Below are 15,120 nucleotides of genomic sequence, written 5' to 3' on the forward strand. Positions count from 1 at the left end.
TATCCGGTAAGCCCTATTCCCCAAATCACCAACAAATTTAATATTTCATTGTTCCTGCCGTACTGAATGCCCACAATAAGTGATGTTTAGTTACTGACGTTACAGTTCTCATGGACAACACTGTAATTACTCATTTCAATGTGCAACAGTGGCACTTTTCGTCGTTCGATATTTTCAAAATGTAATGCCGGAAAAAGCAATTAGTACACCCCTTTAGAGGTTTATTGTTGCAGCAGCGCATACGGAGTACATGAAATGATTGTATTTCCAGATCAAAAGCACAAGAGGTTCTGAGGTGCTAGGTATCGCCCCGTGCTGAAACACCCATATTAGTACATGGCATAGCCTCCACAGCCGGTAATGCATACACTGACCATGGATCCAGTCGATCGTACTGATGGCGAATACCGTCCTAGGATACATTACATCACTTCTGCTCGACCTGCTCACATAGTTCTGTAAGAGTTGTTGGCTGACCAGTCGCATGAGTCATTTCTCGTCCCGTCATATCCTACACGTACGTGGCTGGAGACAAATCTGGAGATCGTGCTGGCCAGGGAAGTTGCTGCATGTCTTGCAGACCACGTTGAGTTTCACGAGCAGTGTATTGGTGTACATTGTCCTTTTGGAACAACAAATCACCTTCTTATTGCAAGAACTGCAGAAGGAGGGATCTAACGACATACTGCAAGCATCGATCGCTGGTTAGCGTCCCCACCAAAGACACCAAAGGTGACCGAGAGTTGTAGCTTATCGCACTCCAGGCCACAGGGCCTGACTTGCGTGCAGGCAGAATCTGTTTTCATCGATGAAGACCAAGTCGCACCATTCCATCTTTCAAGTGATCCACTGACGGCATCATTAGAGCTCTGCAAGTCGATGGTGTGGCGATAGCAGTAGACGGGCTAGAGATGTGCGTGCCCCATAGTCCCACTTCTAATAACTGGTTCGCAACAGTTCGTCTTGATACGTCTGGGCTCAAAGCCGTCATATCTGTAATGTGGTAGATGTATGATCTGCCACTGCTGCCATTACAATGCAATGATCCTGGCAGGCGTCTGTGCTGCGTTGGCGTCCAAATCTCCCTTACGGACGTGAGAATGTTCACTTGACCACTGATACCAGCATCGTTGCACAACTACCGCAGCACGTCCAACTTGTGAGGCAGTTCTCTGAAAGGACTTTCCGCCATTCAGAAGACCTCAATTTGAACCTTTCAAAGTTGCTCATTTGGTTGTATAAAGGACGAATGCGTCTCCATGTCATGGTTGGCTCCTTGCTCCACAGGTTTGCGCCACATTGAGCGGCCTGGCTGTGAGAACTCGCTATTGAAGGATAGACACAGGTGACGCTCTAGTAGCTGTGCCGCTATGCAATCTGTTGGAAGATGACGTTGGAACCATTATCGGTACATCTACACCCAGGTGGCGTCAGCCGTCATAGGATCAAAATCGACGTCGTCTTTCGAGATGTATTTTTTTCCGGCCGTGTAACTTCGACAGTAGCAAAAAAGGCTGTTAAGTTGGAGTTGCTATGCTGGTTCCCCCGATAGCATCCACAGGTTCTGCAGAAGAGTAGGTGTCAACACGGAGAGCGGCGGGATGCGGCGAAGGTGCGACCTGCCGGCGGCTGGCGGCTGGCGGCGGTCGGTGGCCAGTGTCCGTCGTGGGCTTTCGCCATGGCGGCGCTGCGCTGGCACGGCCGCCGCTGTCCCACTTGGCAAGCGGCGGCGCGACGCCACGCCCGGCCCCGCCCCCCGCCCCCGCCACCACCTCCGCTCCCCGTGGCCCCACCCCCGGCGCTGCGCCCCGCCACCACTTGCGTAACCACTTGTACATGGCGCCTCTAATTATTGCCCCTACGCCTTCGCGCCCGTTTTATTTGTCCACTCTTCAGTAGACAGCCGGCCGGAGTGGCCGAGCGGTTCTAGGTGCTTCAGTCTGGAACCGCGTGACCGATACGGTCGCAGGTTCGAATCCTGCCTCGGCCATGGATGTGTGTGTCGTCCTTAGGTTAGTCAGGTTTCAGTAGTTCTAAGTTCTAGGGGACTTATGACCTCAGATGTTTAGTCCCATAGTGCTCAGAGCCATTTGAACCATTTCAGTAGACATGCGTTTTCCAGTCACGACTTACAACTATAAACTACCCTATAGCACATGACTGTTATGTTTTTAGTAGTCTGGTGGTTACATTCATCTTTGAATGCCACGGACTAAAAGTCCGCGACATCTACCCTCTGTATCTACGAAGGCTAATCGGAAAGTAAGGAACGATCGGTCGTGAAATGGAAACCATAGTGAATATCCGATGAAGCTTTGCAGAGATGTGTTAAGCAATGTCTCTAGCATGCCCGTAGATAGCGTTACGTCGCTCTCCTCAGTTCTGAGTGCACTGTGGGCACGTAAAGACGCCTAGAAAATAATATCTCCTGCCAAGTAAGGGTGCCTGCCGTGAGATTTCGCCTGATTTCATTTAACTCCGTAGAACGTAACTGCCACGCATTTCCTTCTTCGTGACAATTCCCGGCCACACATGGCAGGGGCAATGAGGACACTCCTGCAGCGTTTTTGGTGGAAAGTGTTTGAACACCCACCATATAGCCCGGACTTGGCTCCTCTGATTTTCACCTCTGCCGGCTACGCACACAGCATTCTGGCACAGACAATGAGCTGCAGTCCGGCATAGAAAATTGTCTGAAAGCACAGGAGGCAGCATTCTGTGACGAGGGTATTGAAATGTTGGTACATCGGCTACGACAGATGTCTAAGTCGGAGCGGCGACTATGTAGAGAAGCAGATGGAAGGTGTAGCTAGGTCTGCAAGTAAAACAGTTTTGATTACTTTCCGAATAGCCCTCGTGCATTTTGGTAGTTAATTCAGTTAACAGCATTTTCATTCTATTTCTCTATTGATTTGGGACTTTCCTGACCTGATAACTGCTGGAGAGTTTCTCAGGAGCTGTATCTGGCGGGATTTTCTAAATGCGCAATATTTCAACAAGGTAGCTACTCGTCATCTACAGATGTCTTGTAGAAATATTGTCAGGTTTAGGCAGTACCATCGCACGTGACGCACAAGAATATTTCGTAAGCCCTGGCATTTCAAGGAAGGAGGCAGCGGTCTTAAAGTAATTTTTTAAATAGAAAAATTTTAATGTCAAAAGCTTTTGAGGTATAAGGTACAATTTTCATTATACAATGAAGACATGATTACTGGTTTCGTTTTCTTTCTACAATGATTTTCATATCGTTCAAATTTGCATTGTAAAATATCACCATTAACTACAGTCATGCAATGACATGCATTTGTACTATGGGCTAACAAGACTAGAACAGTATGCAATTAAAAGCTTCATCGTTTGCGAACCAGGTCGTACAACATAAACTCGCAAGATGTAGGTAATGAAGAAGGAAAATGGCCAGCTTTTACTGATGTAGAGTTACCACGTGCACTGAGACATCGCCGAACCCCCGCCACATTTCACTCTTGGGGCATAAACTTGGCCAGGATTTGAAAACAGCGTGAAACAAGACTCATCCGACCAAATGACTTTCTTATGATGCCACATAGTTCAGGTTTAATGCTTCGGCACCACGTTTCCTGTTACTGGGATTTTCATCATAGATGGGTGGTTTTGCCGGCCGGAGTGGCCGAGCCGTTGTAGGCGCTACAGTCTGGAACCGCGTGACTGCTACGGTGGCAGGTTCGAATCCTGCCTCGGGCATGGATGTGTGTGATGTCCTTAGGTTAGTTAGGTTTAAGTAGTTCTAGGTTCTAGGGGACTGATGACCTCAGAAGTTAGGTCCCATAGTGCTCAGAGCCATTTGAACCTTTTGCGTGGTTTTGGAATTCCAGCTCGTCCTGGAATTCCATGCTTATGGAGCTTCCTTCGTGTTGTTTTGGTGCTGACTGCGTTCGCGAGTGAGACATTCAGTTCTGCAGTGACTTTTGCAGCTGTCGCCCCGTTACTTATCGTTACAGCCCTCTTCAGTGACAGTTCGTCACAATCACTCAACAAACACTTTGTCCACTTTCGCTGTAAGTCGTAAATATTCCATACCCCGCCTCTTGAGACACCGATCACTTGCGCTACCTTGGTTACGGAAGCATCCACCATACGTACTAACAATTATCCCATCTTAGAATTCACTTCACTTCCGGCATAATGCATTCACAACTCCACATTAGTGTTCTGACCTGACACTTGCAACGTATTGAGGCAATTGCACGAGTGCTGTTATTGCTCGAATACAACAACGCAACCCGCAGGCATGGCTATCATCTGCCTATATGAACAATCTCGCGGCGTTTCCATATTTTCGTCCAGCTCCTGTATGTCGTGTTAACTCTCAACCAAATTTTTCATTAAAAATTTGCTTCATATGCTCATATCTCGACAATTTGACCAGGTCACTTCTGCATATGTACACAGCCAAATTTCAGACTTCTACAGCCAAGGTGTCCGCTAAATCGTCCATCTTTGGGAATAATGAAAAATAATAAAATGAAACACCTACAGCCGTCTTTATGCTGTCATTTATTTTATGTCTACCAGTTCCGGTGCTTCAGTGCACCATCTTTAGGCCTTGGTTGATGCTAATGGGGTAACATCATCCGTATACACGATGCATCTGTAGCCAACATCTACAACTGGTTTTCGCAGAGTGCCCATAACAGCGATGTTGTCTCTCCAACAGTCAACTATTACATAACTGACCGGCTGAAGTCCCTCAGACCTCCAATTACTAGGATGGACGTACAAAAAGTTAATGAAAACTATTGTGCATTTAACTGTAACGAGAAATTCACTCTCGCAACCCTCAAAGGAACAACTGCTGCGGCCTATTCTGTATTCGGAGCAATGAAATTTATAGCTCTCCCCTCGTGTTGTGACCTAGACTGAACATCGTAAATCAAAACTGCCCGCATTTGCTCCGTCGCGATGTCGATGTCAGCAGGGGATCCACGCCTCGCGGCGCGGTCACGCTCTGGCGTTGTCGCTGCCCAGCAGCAGACAGCACACGGCGCGCCCTGGCCGACAGCCCGGCTCTGATAGCCCGCCCTTCGCCGACGAGACGGCGATCCACAAGTAGCGGCTCTCGTCGGCTCCTGCCCCCAGCAGTTTCATAACGAGCCGGAGTATCTTTTCGCAATATCGTCAGACTCGGCGCAGGGATCACGAAGCACTTACTGCGCCATGGCAACCCGTCATTTGCGAGCACAACCCGGCCACAGTTGCAGTGGCAGGCGCGCGACTCGCCCGCGGCCGCTTTCGCTTCCGTATCGCCCGCGCCGTAAGGACTTCGCGTCTCATTGCGCAGCCGACAATTTACGCGCTTACCGGCGCTCCGGTAGGTGCAGTTCTTAACTGGCTGCATCTGCGTCTCCGCCCCGTGGCCAATAAGCTGATGGCGAATGATGTTGGGACGCTTAGATGAGATCGTAATGACTGTCTTCGCAAACCCATCTGACACGGAACAAAGTTTCCCAATGTTTTCTAAAGAAAGTAGAGTTTTGTTACGAACCTTACACTTCTAAACTAAACTAAAATTGATTTCATCTAACTCATTGCTAAATCTAGAATTCACACGTATAGACTGAAATTAACATACTCTGAAGGGGAAAAAAATCGCAGCATCAAGAATGAGTTGTGTGACATACATGAAAGTTGGTAGGCGTGTTTCTACACATGAAATATGATGTCTACTCAAATCAATCACATAAGAGTGGCGCTAGGAGCGACACTATGTGGATGCAAATCAGGCTTTCTTTAAATACATGCTGTAACAGTCGTGAGCTTTAGTTACCTATAAGATTGAACGTGGGGAGTTGTTAGTGAAGAATGCCTTTATGGTGAAAAATACGTCATTATCAACATCTCACTGAGTTTGAACGAGTTCGAGTAATAGGGCTACGAGAAGCTGGATGCTCCCTCTGCGATAATACAGAGAGACTTGACAGGAACTAAACTACTGTTTATGACGGCTGGCTGGTCAAAGGAATGTACGGTCGCAAGATGACTGGGCTCCGGACGTCCAACTGGATTACCGAGACGCAAGACTGGCCTATTACTCTGGTGCATAGTACTGCGTCTACAGCAGCAAATCTGAGAAGCATTTGGCACCACAGCGATACAGCAAACTGTTATAAATTGTTTACTTCAAGGACAGCTCCGTGCCAGCTACCCTACAGCGTGCACTCCACTGATCCGAAACCACCTCCATTTGCGACTGCAGTGGAGTCAAGCGAGAGCTCATTGGAGGGCAGAGTGGAGATCTATCGTGTTTCCTGATGAAAGCTCTTTCAGCCTCGGTGCCAGTGATGGCCGTGTGTTGGTTAGAAGGAGGCCAGACGAGGGCCTGCAGCAAACCTGTCTGCATGCCACACAGCTATGGTCTGTGATCCGATTTCATAGCCGGCTGCTGTGGTCGAGCGGTTCTAGGTGCTTCAGTCCGGAACCGCGCTGCTGCTACGGTTGCAGGTTCGAATCCTACCTCGGGTATGGATGTGTGAGACGTCCTTAGGTTTAAGTATGTCTAAGTCTATTGGACTGATGACCTCAGATGTCAAGTCCCATAGTGCTCAGAGCCATTTGAACCATTTTGAACCGATTTCATATAATGGCATGAGCACTCTCGTTGTTATCCCAGGCCCCTTCACAGCAAATCTGTACGTCATTCTGTTGACTTGATCTGTTGTGCCGCCATTCACAAACAGCATTCCAGGCTGTGTTTTTCAACAGGAAAACGCTCCCCACATACCATTGTTGTAACCCAACATGATCTACAGAGTGTCGACAAGTTGCGTTGGCCTGCTCGATCACCAGATCTCGTCTTCAATCGCGCACATGTGGAACATCATCGGACGACAACTCTAGTGTCATCCAAAAACAGCATTACCCGTTCCTGAATTGACAGACCAAGTGCAACAGGCATGGAGCTCCATCCCATAAACTGACATCCGGAGCCTGTAAAACACGATTCATGCACGTTTGCATGCTTGCATTCAATATTCTGGCGGTTACACCTGTTATTAATGTGCCAGAATTTCACATTTCCGCTGACCTGTGGTCTTGCAATGTTAATCTTTTATATATAATATCTAGAGAAATGTATTCCCGAAATTTCATTAGCACTAGCACTCCGTCATCAGGCCGCATGTGGCCCACCGGGACCATCCGATCGCCGTGTCATCGTCAGCTGAGGATGCGGATAGGAGGGGCGTGTGGTCAGCACACCGCTCTCCCGGTCGCTACGATGGTTTTCTTTGACGGGAGCCGCTACTATTCGGTCGAGTAGCTCCTCAATTGGCATCACGAGGCTGAGTGCACCCCGAGAAACGGCAACAGCGCATGGCGGCCCGGATGGTCACCCATCCAAGTGCCGGCCACGCCCGACAGCGCTTAACTTCGGTGATCTGACGGGAACTTGTGTATCCACTGCGGCAAAGCCGTTGCCTCCGAAATTTCATTACTCTATATTAATTATTTTTTGGTATAATGTGTTTTTCCTGTCATTTTATGCGGACTGCAGCTATTGGATTCTTATTTTGAATTCTTAAGGGCCCATTCTCCTCAATCAACCTGGAAAATAAGCCGTTTTCACGATCTTTCTTAAATTGATTCTTAGACAAGATTTTCTGAGTTTTTTAAGAAATTCTGTCATCATTAAGCTTTCCGTCTGAGGAGTTAAGGCTGCTCTGCCCAAAATGAGGTGTGTCCATGAGGGAAGTCCTCCAGTCTGCATACCTTATCCGAAATCAAAAATCACACCGTATCTCAAGCTGGCGGAACGGATTGCAGGCACACTAAGAAAGATATCTTTCTGAAATTTGGCTAAATTACTCCTCGGATAAGTCCACTAGGATTAAGAGGCTATTTTATATTTTAATTTATTCATTAGTTATTGCAAAAAAACATAATCAGAAAAACAAAGCAAAACTACATCCTTCTTTCAAGCGTCCGCCATTTTATTATTCTGTCAATTTTTTTACAACTATACTATTACTTCGTGTGCACTATCCTATAGAATAATAAAATTGTTTGTTTTTTGATTTCAGATAAGATTTGCAGACTGCAGGACTTCCGTCACGGACACATTTCATTTTGGACCACGGAACTTCAGCTACCTGGATTTGGGGCTTAACGGCAACTGATTTTTTAAAGGAAAAAGCATTGTCCGAGGGTCAATAAATAACGTACAAAAAGACTTCGGTTAATTGTTTCAATAGTTTTTCCAAAAACATCGTAAAAATCACTCGTCTTACATGCAGAGTGAGGACAATGAACCCTTAAAGTGTTACGGCGACACGCATGACACAATACGAAAAGTCTGAATCTAAGCAGAGCGCTTCATTTTACCATATTGATAATCCTGCTCACATTTAAACTATCGTAGTAGAATCTTCCCTTCTGCTCCGTCGAGAAAACAGCTAATCGTTAATATCGACTGCAAGCTCGGTACTGAATGCGAGCAAGTTCTATATAAAGGCTATTCAGTTGAGGTTTGTCAGATTCGCTCTCTTCTGACTTTCAATTTCTGTTAAGATTGCAAGACTGCCTTTTATCATTCGCATAGTTAATAATCTACATTCTGTGAAATATTAACCGTTGAGTTGTAATCGGGCTTTTTACGTATTCCAATTAAGCTTAATTATTAGTCGAGGATCAACAGGAAATCTGGGAAATCCCACTCATCTCTGAATACCTGGTAATCCTGCGTGGAACAATAGTGACATGTCGGTTTGAAAGCAATACTTCGAAGCGTATACTACTTTGTGTTTTCAACTATATTGTTTGTATTATCTTGTCAAGGCACAGACACGAGACCACTCGTTTTTGAACTCTGCGTCAGATGTCTAGTTCAGTAAGTTGCAAGCACTGTTTGCATCGGCCATATCCGAAACACAACCACCCACTTCCCAGAAGAGCGGAACATTACCCGCATGCCCTTTCTTACGGTCCAATGACGTCGTAGGTAACGATGCCATACAGGTCGGTAAGCAAAGCGGCGGCCCCAGGCCCTTATTGTGGACTTAAGTTTACATTTATCTGACAGAGTAACATCGAGCTCCACGCATGGAGGCACACGTTACTTCGTTCTGAGAAGCTTATTTTGAAAACAGCACGATACTTCATCATTAACATGTAACATACTGTAGATGTTCTAATAAAATGACTTATGAGGGAATAAAGGACGGCAGCTGAGCGAGGCTGACAGCTAGCGAGTCTCTGAATTTTTGTTGGTGTTGTCAGATGTTGTCGTTGATAAATATCACCAATATCAGTTTACAAGATATATTATGTAAAGTTTCTGTAAAACAATGGTCTCAGAAGTCATTGATGTTCATATATTTGAGCACTATAGAAGCCGCGTGGATTTCTGCCACTCTGGCTAGTTGCAGAAAGCAACTGGTACTTACCAGATAATCGTATACGCTAATCGAAATGTCTGACAAAAATACTATCTTTTGTAGAAACAGTATTACGGGGCTATGGGTGACAAACACGTAATTTATTTGCCTCTAACGACTGGAAACGCTTTAGGCAGAAATGATGTGAAATTATGACGAATAAACAAGTGTCACCATTTTACAAGCAGAACAGTACGCAGATTCTACGAAATTACTCATGCAAGTCGCGTAAAAGTCATGCAAGTTACATAAAAACCGGCGCTTCTGCATGCCAACTCTAATTGCAATATATGTCTGTAATTTAGCAAACGTGGTAGACTGCAATTGTACGAGGAAAGAAATGACTTCGCCAACGCGTCTGGCAGCCTTATGCAAGGAGCTTTCTGTTCTGCAGCTTTCCCGCAGATGGTTATAAAAATGAAGAGAAAGCTAAGCTTTATTTTAGAAGGCCGCTTATTTGTCATTTACAGTGGCGTAAAAGTAAGTGTATGTTGTAACAATACGTCGTCAGCCCCGTTTCTGCTCTTAAAGTTCCTCGTACCACGAGAAAGTAGATACCTCACCGCAAAAGTCGAGGATGCTGTTTCGAACCACAGTCCGACCCATACCTAAGGCGACTGGTACGTGAATGAGTGTCAAAAAATCACTTTTTAAATTTTTATCTTAAAAAATTCTCTGCAGTTTTCTTTGAGAAAGTTGGGCCGAAAGAAGCCCCAAAATTAGAGGAATTTAAAACTACCTGCACACATGACGATGTCTCCAGGTCATACAGACAGCTGTTTTAGGACGGAATTTGGTTCTCACTTCTTTGTTTTTGGTGAATTTTTAGTCTCTAATCTTGACTAAGCTGTGAGAACATCAACGTTTTCTCACTTTCCAGTAACATTTGTGGAATTAGTTGTGGTAGTACTGTATGGGCCTTCACCAAAAACTCCAGAAAATTTATGTATATTATAGTGGTGGAGAAAATCTTTTAAAATCTATCAAATTATGCCCTTCGAGAAAAGCAGCATGGGATATCTCCTTTCATTAAACATCCACAGGTGATAACCCATGTCATGCACTCTTCTCACCTAGTAGTGAGTCATGGTGTGGCTACCAGATGGCTATTATTCGTGGTAAGACCTATAACCATAGGCATTCTTTACCATTAGCTCCAATGGAAGCTGTATGGGTCTTAGAGACACAAGTATATCACAGAAGTAGGACGCAAAACGCAAATGAGAGTTTTAACAACTGTATATAGGACCGGATGCCAAAAACCGTTCTGTTAGGATAAATACTTTGAAAATATGTGTGCTCGATGCTCTGTTATATTTTAATGATGATGCAGTGCCAAGTTTAAGGTTATGGAATTGATAGGAATGCCTGGTGGACTAAATATGCAAAGAGCTTTAATTGCTACTGTCCACAGGAGACTCTTCGAAACAGAGAAACCGATGTTGGAAACCAACAAACAATAAGAAGAAGGAGTCTGAAAAAGAAAGAAAGGGGAAGAACAACGGAAGAAACAAGATGATCATGGGTCTGAGGTGCATTATGTTATGCAGGTTATATAGTGAAACAACTTTTAAGCCTAACTTGATTTTCCCGAAAGTTTACTTTTTTGATATTCTGGTAAATATTGGTTAAAGACTGTTAAAGACAGAGGGAAACAAATTTTGTGCATGTCATAAAACTCCAGCGAGCGACCAAATGGTGTAAATTGCCCTGAAGATGACCCCATCGCGGATTGAAGCAGGTTGGCGGCAAACTAAATAATGCGATTGTGACTGTCATTTTGAATAATTGATTATGAGGTCAAATTGGCGACGTTTCCTTGTCAGATGAGGAGGATGACAAGCAACAGAAAGTCGTTGTGCGTCGTATCAAATCAGTGAATAGTTAGACGCATTCCCGTCCACATATATGAGCGATAAATTACAATGTAAAATGAATCTGAAGGCTTAAGAGTTGCCTGAAAATGACATAAGGTTGAAGCTGGCCGATCGTGCAGATAAAAAAAGGAATACAGCCTACCTGGACCATGTTTTCATTCACAATTATTACACTGATGATTATAAAAAAAGGGCACGTTATTCTACCTCTAAAGGATGGCAAAAATATTTAAAAAACTAGAAAGCAGAGATCTTACATGTGGTTTAATATTTTTTGTAAGACGTGAGACACGGCTTCAAAATATTTAAAGAACGGGATCAGAGAACAAGTGAGATCTTGATGTAGCGTGTAGTTGTATTTCTTCACACAAACCATCTCCAGTCAAACAACTATCTCCAAGTCACAATTGTACAGTGAGGTGACAAAAGTCATGGGATACCTCCTAACATCGTGTCGGACCTACATTTGTCCAGAATAGTGGAGCAACTCGACGTAGCATGGACTATTGGAAGTCCCCTGCAGAAATATTGAGCCATGCTGTCTCTAAAGCCGTTCATAGTTGCAAAAATGTTGCCAGTGCAGGATTTTGTGCATCACCTGACCTCTCGAGTATGTCTCATAAAATATTCGACGAGATTCATGTTGGGCGATCTAGGTGGCCAAATCATTCGTTCGAATTATCCAGAATGTTCTTCAAACTAATCGCGAACAATTGTGGCCCGATGACATGGTGCACTGTCACCCATAAAAATTGCATCTTTGTTTGGGAACGTGAAATCCATGAATCGCTGCAAATGGTCTCCAAGTAGGCGACTAGAATCATTTCCAATTAATGATCGAGGCAATTGGACCAGGACTCTATTCCATGTAAACACAGCCCACAACATTATGGAGCCTCCACCAACTTGCGCAGTGCTTGTTGACAAGTGGGTCCACACTCGAACCCTACCATCAGTCTTACCAACTGAAATCGGAGCTCAGGTGACCAGGCCATGGGGGTTCCAGTCCTCTAGTGTCCAACCGCTATGGTTACGAGCCCAGGAGACGCGCCGCAGGCGATATGGTGCTGTCAGCAAAGGCACAAACGCCGGTCATTTGCTGCCCATTAACGCCAAATTTCTCCTCACTGTCCTAACGTTCGTCGTACGTCCCATATTTTTTTCTGTGGTTGTTTCACGCATTTCTGTTTGTCTGTAAGTACTGACAACTTTACGCAAACGCCGCTGCTCTGGGTCGTTAAGTGAAAGCCGTAGGCCATTGCGTTGTGGTGAGACGTAATCCCTGAAATTTTGTATTCTCGGCACACTCTTGACACTATTGATCTCGGAATATTTAATTTCCGGAACAGAATGTCCCATGCGTTTAGCTCCAACTACCATTCCACTTTCAAAGCCTGGTAATTCCCTTTGTGCCGGTATCATGTTGGAAACCTTTTCACATGAATCTCCTGCGTACAAATGACAGCTTTAATACTGCTGCCATCTGTATATGTGCATATCGTCATCTCATGACTTTCGTCGCCCCGCTGTATGTAACTAGTTACACAAAATTAGTGGAGGGAACGTTCCTTAACGTCAAAATGATAATTATTTTTAGTTGCAGAAACTGTAACATACACGTATGCAGTTATTTTGGCGTAGTATTGATCTGTGACTCGAAGAGGCTCATTTGACGGAAACCGGTCGCCTGTGGCCAAACGTACATTGAAATAACTTTTACTGGCTCAGCGGTGGCGTTCAGCATGAAGCGGAGGCACGCGGAATTAAGCTGTCCAGACTAGTGGTGAGGAATGGAACGGCTGCCTGCAGCCACTGCAGGCTACTACAGCCTCCCAGCCGCCCCTTACGGCCGGTGATATTGCACAAACGACTGCGGGCTGCCACTTGTCCCACGCCCGCGCTGTTATTTACCTAGCCGCTGGAATTCAGAAATGAAGGCCCCTTACGTCATGTCTTTCTTCTCGAATGCGGCAGGCATCCACCCGCAGTGCATTAAACGTCAGTCATGCGGTAAATGAATCTTATCCGATTACTCGGTGATTTCTTTCTTAGAGTGAAATTTACCCACATTGTTTCTCTAATAGCATACTGTTTCTTTTGTACGAGTCAGCTGTTGCGGTTCCTCTTGTTCAATTTGTGGTGTAGTCTGTGGGGAGATTCATTTACAGACAGCAGAAACTGCAGACTACTTTGTCATCTTGCTGCACTCGTTTTTACTGTCAATACCAAGAACAGAGACGTCGGTGATTGCTAGCGATTCTGTTTTGTTCTCCAAAAAGGTGACAAAGTAAATGAAATAAAATTTAGAGAGTGAGGCAGCGTAGTCGCTATGACACTGGGCTCGTATTAGAGAGGAGAGGGTTTAACATCCACACTTTCAACACGCAATGGCCCTATCCCTTCCCCACCAAAATCTGAGCTTCTGGAGTAATGTGACGGTGTAGCGAAGGCGTGTTTCCTAGCACGATAATTCTGAGGATACTGGTTCGCCATTATCGTGACACTTGAGCAGTGTTTGCCGGCTTATCAAGTCTAATGGATGGTACTGCCTCGGGTGGGCATTCGTAGAATTCATTTGTGAACAGCAGAGACATACTCTAAAGTACCCACGGGTTAGGGCAAAACTCTGTGATTACCTCCATGTTGTCACTGGGATTCGTGTAGTTACGCTCGTGTTGTATATATATGGTGATTCTTATTAATGTTTAAAAACCCCACAGGTGACGCTGAGACATTTCATTTAATGTAAGACACATGGAGACACAAATTTCGGGAAATACCACAAGATTGGATAACAAATGTTGAACATTTGACGTCACGAGATGAGGTACCTCGCCACACATGCAGCGGTTGGGCTTGTCGATCCTACCGCTAGGCTACTCTGTTTTAGTTCTTGTGTTATCCGATGTTATAAACTAGTTCTCGCAATAGTGATAGTACAAGGCTTACGTTTATGAAATCAGAGGAGCCTAGCGGAGCGATGTGTAGCACGTCCTCTATCGGACGGGGTAGGATCTACAAGCTACACGTGCGGCGATGTACAATGTTGTTGTTGTGGTCTTCAGTCCTGAGACTGGTTTGATGCAGCTCTCCATGCTACTCTATCCTGTGCAAGCTTCTTCATCTCCCAGTACCTACTGCATCCTACATCCTTCTGAATCTGCTTAGTGTATTCATCTCTTGGTCTCCCTCTACGATTTTTACCCTCCACGCTGCCCTCCAATGCTAAATTTGTGATCCCTTGATGCCTCAAAACATGTCCTACCAACCGATCCCTTCTTCTAGTCAAGTTGTGCCACAAACTTCTCTTCTCCCCAATCCTATTCAATACCTCCTCATTAGTTACGTGATCTACCCACCTTATCTTCAGCATTCTTCTGTAGCACCACATTTCGAAAGCTTCTATTCTCTTCTTGTCCAAACTAGTTATCGTCCATGTTTCACTTCCATACATGGCTACACTCCATACAAATACTTTCAGAAAAGACTTCCTGACACTTAAATCTATACTTGATGTTAACAAATTTCTCTTCTTCAGAAACGATTTCCTTGCCATTGCCAGTCTACATTTTATTTCCTCTCTACTTCGACCATCATCAGTTATTTTGCTCCCCAAATAGCAAAACTCCTTTACTACTTTAAGTGTCTCATTTCCTAATCTAATTCCCTCAGCATCACCCGATTTAATTTTACTACATTCCATTATCCTTGTTTTGCTTTTGTTGATGTTCATCTTATATCCTCCTTTCAAGACACTGTTCATTCCGTTCAACTGCTCTTCCAAGTCCTTTGCTGTCTCTGACAGAATTACAATGTCATCGGCGAACCTCAAA

At 44.9% G+C, this 15,120-nt stretch overlaps 1 protein-coding gene and 1 pseudogene across 1 annotated transcript in view; both read right to left on the reverse strand.

Moving 5' to 3' along the window:
- Nucleotides 1-15,120, reverse strand: part of LOC126252471 (uncharacterized) — a 751,218-nt gene that overhangs the window by 186,749 nt on the left and 549,349 nt on the right. The gene's annotated exons all lie outside the window — the stretch shown is intronic.
- LOC126254780 (5S ribosomal RNA) lies at nt 7,339-7,456 on the reverse strand (annotated as a pseudogene).

This window comes from Schistocerca nitens, chromosome 4 (genome assembly GCF_023898315.1).
Source record: "Schistocerca nitens isolate TAMUIC-IGC-003100 chromosome 4, iqSchNite1.1, whole genome shotgun sequence".
NCBI lineage: Eukaryota > Metazoa > Arthropoda > Insecta > Orthoptera > Acrididae > Schistocerca > Schistocerca nitens.